This window comes from Lonchura striata, chromosome 2 (genome assembly GCF_046129695.1).
Source record: "Lonchura striata isolate bLonStr1 chromosome 2, bLonStr1.mat, whole genome shotgun sequence".
In the NCBI taxonomy this organism is placed as follows: Eukaryota; Metazoa; Chordata; class Aves; order Passeriformes; family Estrildidae; genus Lonchura; species Lonchura striata.
Window position 1 is genome coordinate 11,558,403 of NC_134604.1, and position 5,945 is coordinate 11,564,347.

Sequence of the window (5,945 nt, forward strand, 5' to 3'; positions counted from 1 at the left end):
TTTAAGTTTCTGGATGGAGAAGCTCCTCCAAGCATGACAGGCAGCTCAGGAATACATACACAAGTGGCTGTTTAAAAATTTAACAAGTAGGCAGTGGAGGCTGCTGTAATAGGTTGATCAAAAGCAAGAGCCAGCATCCTGACAGTGAATGAGTGGTAACAGCTATGATGGGGTTGGACTCTAAAGGGCCTGGAAGGCAAAAGCAGTTATTTCTGATGCAGCACAGGAAAAGGAAAAATGCCAGAAAAGGATAATGAAAGAAACTGATCTTTTCAGTACTATCCACCACAGCTACAAGTGGAACAGAACACTATTTGTCAAGGCCAGAGTGAGGGATGTTGCTGTAGCTGAGAGAGATGAGAGGCTCGGTGAGCTGGATATAAAATCCTGTATGGAAATCTTTTTCAGAAGTGCTAAAGGAAGAGAATCTGTGAGACTGAGATATTGTCCAGAAGCTTCTCTAGTCAAAGACTGTGGGGGCCTGGCAGCCAGGTAAGGGCAAGCACATTAGGCAGGGACTCTTCTATTCCTACTGAGCTTTCCTGATGGCTCCCTGAATGCAGGTGCCAGAGGTGGGGACAGAGGTGAGCTTGAGGAAAACGTGTGGATGTTTTCATTAGATGAGAGAAAGAGGGAACTAAATGTTTGGAGAAAATATTACCTAGGATCAAACAGCAAGAATGAGACAAGAAAAATAAGCTTTGAGAAGCAGCTGAAGAACGCAGGAAGGGGGTGGCATGATAAGACTGCTTGTTAGATTTCCCTTACTGCTCAAAGCCCCATCACTTCAGTTCCTTCATTCCTGTGGCTCATCCCTCACCTGCTACAGAGGACTGCAGTGGAATAGTGATGTGCAGTGGGGAGCAGCAAGGCCCCTGATGCCAGCCTGAGGTGAGGCTGACAGAGCAGGAGACAAACTGAGCACTGGCAGCTAGCAGCCTCCTGACTGCCCATACTCATTTGGCACCAGCAATCACTATGGCTTAGCAAAATCCTCTGCAGGCTGTTGACACTCTGGGAATCTTCTCTGGAAAGCCAAATCTTGCTTTTTTTTTTTTTTTTTCTTTTTAATGAACTATTTAATTTTTTTCCAGTGTTCTGCTTAGTCATTCTAACATATTCCTCCTCTGATTAGCTATACAGCACATGGCACAGTGGGAGTACTCTGTGGTTACAGACTAATTCTAAAACCAATTTAAAACAATGTAGATGTAATTTACCTTGTATATGCCTCTAACATTCCCTAGGCAGTTGTACCCATTATTGCAATCAGGGAAAGTCTTTTACTGGAGTTCTTCAGCTTTCCACACATTGCTATTTTTTAAATAATATTTTAAAAATACTCATAGTTCTTGCAGAAAACTAGTCTACTTACAACTCTACAGCCTATGAACATACTAAGCTTATTCTTGCATAAGTTTTTGGGCCTAGTTCTTGCTTATAATGTTTGTAAAATATGGTGTCAAGAGGAAAGATGCAGAGAATAATTCTGTTTATATATTGAAAGAGTCAGAGGACAATCTGTCGAGAACAGGGTCAAGAAAGCCAGGGAAAGTACAAATCTAAGGACAAATGTGAATGGTAACATCAGAGGCAATTAGCAACTCAGGGAACAGAGCTTTAGCTGGAAAAAAGACTAAAATTCTTGGAAATAATTTGGAAAAGTGTGTTACGATTTATTGATGATAAATTTTAGAAAACCCGGAATGGAAACACAGTTAAGAGGACCCAGTTAAGGGCAAATCCTGCAAGGGAAGGAAAGATAAATTGGGAAGGTTACTTTTGTCACTCTTTGCATGGAATACATTTGTAGGAAACTGCCTCAATAAGTGAAATGAGACAGTATGAGAAAAGTTTTGAGATCTTACTTTTGGACTACCATCTGACCATTAAATTAGAAATGTTGTTACAAAAAATAAAAATGTGGCTAAACAATTTGACATTGGAAAAGGAGTGTTACCTTGCATAGAACCATACAGAACTTTATTATAGAACACTATATTGAATATTTAAGTGACAATTTCTCTGAAAATAGAGAATTTAACTCACAGATTACCAAATACTTACAGAAAATCATGGCAAGTTGTAGAAGGGAATCTGAATTGAAAATGAGCTTCCACTCTCCTGCATAGAGATACAACATATCTACAATTTCCCAAATCCAGCTGGTGCTTGATTCCATAATTTCTATCCATTTTATGCTGCCTCTTCTGTCCCTCAGGAAGCAGGTGGAGTGCCAGGTCCTGTTGGATAACAAGGATGTAGGAATAGGATTTATTTTCATATACTTAGTTATTTCTTATCAAATACAGTAAATTTGATATCTTTCTTGTATAATTTCTGCCATCATCCAAAAGCATTTCACAAAGGCATTAAGGTTATTTTCTGAGTCTCTGAAAATATTGTTTGTTTGTAAAAAAGATGAGATTGTTGAGAAAAAGAGATTAAAAAGGCAAGCCTAATCTAATAGAAAAATTACATAACTAGGATAACCTTATATATTTATCCCTTCCAATAATGATGAGAGTGTCCTGAGGTGAGACAAATACCTGAGTCAGTGTGCTCATAATCATTATATCAGAAATTAAGTTGCACATAATAAAATCACACTTGAATGAAAAAGGTTTATCCAAAGAGGTAAGACAGATGTACATAAAGTTCCCCAATGCTACTAAAATTAATTTTCTAGAATCCCAAAGTGTAAAGTGTCCTTAGTTGTCGAATCAGTCCCAAAGACAGAAAACTGAGTACTGCACATAATTTCAACAGTATTACTCTAGTGAGTAAAAGAAGACTTCTTTGGTGAGGCTTAATGACAGCAATTAGTAAACTATCAAAGTTACATTAAATTCACTGGTTTGACTGGAAAAGACTATTCTTAATTGGTAAAATGTAACAACAAAACACCCAATTTAAAATATGCATCCATATTTTTGATATATCAGAATGAAGATTCAGATTTCAGGCGTTCTGAGTTGAAAAGTTTTTGGATGTTGTATCAAAGTGAGCATGAAAACTCTGCATACAGAGGAGGACAATGGGAAAAGAACAGATCACACTTCACCCCTCTTATATCTTCATTGAAGCCTACAGGATGTCCAGAAAGTTGGTGAAGTCCCCAACAACTGGAAAGAGCATTCTGAGTAGATCTGCTTGCATTATCAGAGCCAGCTAGAAACTCTTTATATAATGGAGGCTGAAATTTATTTAATCACCTGTCAAAAACAAGAAGTAGAAAGTAGCTGCAGCCAAAATAAAGTTACATGCATTATTTTATTCTTTTACATAAGGCACCATGCTTTACTGAAGGAAGGTTAAATTCCTTTCTATTTCAGCTAGATTTTAAGCAGCAAAACCAAGGGAAAAAAAAAAAAACACAGATGCTTTTTCTAAGGTAGTTTCACTCAGATAAACTATCTATCTGTTGGACATAGTTAAAAGTATAAGATTAATTAAGACAGGAAAAGTATTTCCTTGAACATTACCAGAAATGCTAGTCATGTTTCAGTGTCAGGCACAATTATCAAAAAGCAAAACATACAGAACTTAAATGGGACAGTCATCCTTGCATTATTTTGTTTCTTACCTTGTCCTTCATGGGCTGTCAGGTCATCCTTTTCATTACCATTTCCAAGGATTGTTACAGAGCAGAGCTGCCTGGGATGAGGAAGGAGAGTTTCTTCCTTTTCCTTTGAGTTGTTCCTGCTCTAACAGAACAGTTTCTAATGAAAAACACTGAACAAGAATTTTGTAGAGAAGTGTGCCGTGTCCAAGATGACCTGTGACCAGAGCTCACTGCAGAGTTTAGATCCAGGATCTAAACCTTTTCTCCCCTACATGGTTCAGAGCAAAATTCTGAACATACATGTCTCAGATGCAAATTCTGACCAGCAGGAATTCTGTACAGAGTAGGAGAAAACAGAAGAGGAAAGGGGAAGAAAAATGGCTCTATTGCAGCCCTTCTCTGCTCAGCAAATCATGTCATCACCTCATAAAAGCCAGGCTTCCTCACTCAGGTGTACATGCTCATAAGCACATTAAACAACAGTGAGTTCAGCCTTTTGATCACAGACCAACACAAAGTACACACCAAGAAACTTCATCTGCAGTGTGCAATGGCATGGCTTTCTTTAATATTTTTAAATGTTTTTCAGAAGTGGACAGCCAGAAACAAAACTCAAGGAAAGAGCAATGTTCTCTTTTTACCAGGAACATCCGTTTGTCCCTAATTAGGCACACACGTAAAAACAGGGCTGACTCTTTTGCTCAGACATGGTTCATCTAATTTAAAGATTCAGGCTATGCCATCCAGAGTTAATTATATAAAACACAGGAAGCATCTCCCACAAACCAGTTTTCACAACATCCCTCGTGGCCCAGGTTCAAACAAACAGAACAAGTCACAGCAAGCACGCAAAAAACCATGAAGAAATCCTGCTGGGAAGTTGTTTGCTCAGAAAGGGAGGTTTTGTGTGATTCACACACATTTAAAAACATTGAAGATTCCAATAATTAAATAGCAGAAGGGTTATTTCTTCACTGACAGAAGTAGTAAGTGAAGTACAGTAAGAAGCAGCTATTCCCAGTTGTAGCACTGAGAGCACCAATGCAATCCCACTGTCCTTCACTCGTAGTTTTGAAAATACTTTTCTGCAGGGAGTTGAAAACAAGCAATGAACTCCAGGACACTGAAGGAGCGAAGAGTAGCTTACAGAGAAGGTAGAGGAATGTTTGAGTTGATTTTTTACTATGAAGCAGAGTAACATTTCCCCATCTCTGAGAGGTTCTCTGTATAACAAGTGGTACAGTAAAGAACAGGCAGCCAGCACATGTCAGAGAAGAGAAATGCATCCTGAGTTCATGTTCCCACAGAGGAGATAAGGAAAAGCTTGGGTACCCCACATTGGATCCAGCAGTTTATATTTGTTCATCAAACAATTCGAATATTTTTTTTTTTTTAAATGTAGGTTGCTTTTTGAAATATATCTTATATAGCCATTTTTTTCTTTCTTTTCACACCACTAAAAGTGGAAGAATAATTGCATATCTGATTTTCTATTGAATTATTTTCTTAGTTTAGTTAGAAAAGGAAAAAAGATAAAGCATTAAATTATCCAGATCCTCATTTCTTAACATTCTAATGAAAAGGAAAATTTTATTTTTCAAGCTATCCAGTCCAGCCACTTTTCTGAATAAATGCCAACTTCTTCCTCACATGTTTTTCTCTTGGCATGAACACAGCCTGACAACAAATGTGCAGGTAAACAAACATTTTCACAACTAGAATTACAGAAGGTAATAGCAAATTTTTCTGTAAGAAGATACTGAGAACTGCTATTTATATGTGTCCAGAAGATATGATTAGTTAATGACCACATACTTAAATTTTCAAATTTCTTTTCTAATAAAGCTGTGTGCTCTGGTTTTTTTCCACACAAACGTAGGACTCCTCAAAGTTATACCTTTAAAATATACCTAAAAATCTCTCATCTCTAATCTCAGGAGTTGAAATTCCTGTCCTTTGTCATTTCTAGGGAAGAACCACAATCTGAAAGGAAAAGGAATTTGACAATTAAATTATTATTGGAAAGTTGATATCCTGCTAGGTATTTTGAGTTATCTGAAGAGATATAGACCTGTCTGCACTAAATATAATGTATTTTGTGAAAATTACTTGAAAGAACATTATGTAAGAAGTTCCATACACATTGTAAAAAATACAAGCTACAGAAATAAAAGGGAAAGGAAAAAATGCCTTATAAATAATCAAAAAGTTCAAGGCTGCATCTTTGAAACGTGCATTTGAAAACACTTTCTTTGCATAAGAAGTAGGCTAGTCTACAAACTTCAAAGGCATTTTTTAATATTATTTGTTTCTTATATTATTCATTATTAAAATTAAATGCTGTAAGTGAAGGTTTCTACAAGAAGTTGGAAGAGCTGCC

At 37.0% G+C, this 5,945-nt stretch overlaps 1 long non-coding RNA gene across 1 annotated transcript; it reads right to left on the reverse strand.

Moving 5' to 3' along the window:
- Window positions 1-1,611: 1,611 nt before the first annotated feature.
- On the reverse strand, window positions 1,612-3,610 carry LOC116183391 (uncharacterized). Its single transcript, XR_004148019.2, has 3 exons — window positions 3,587-3,610; window positions 2,068-2,243; window positions 1,612-1,745 (listed from the first exon to the last, which is right to left on the reverse strand). It is a non-coding gene; the product is annotated as an uncharacterized LOC116183391 (long non-coding RNA).
- Between the last annotated feature and the right edge of the window lie 2,335 nt (window positions 3,611-5,945).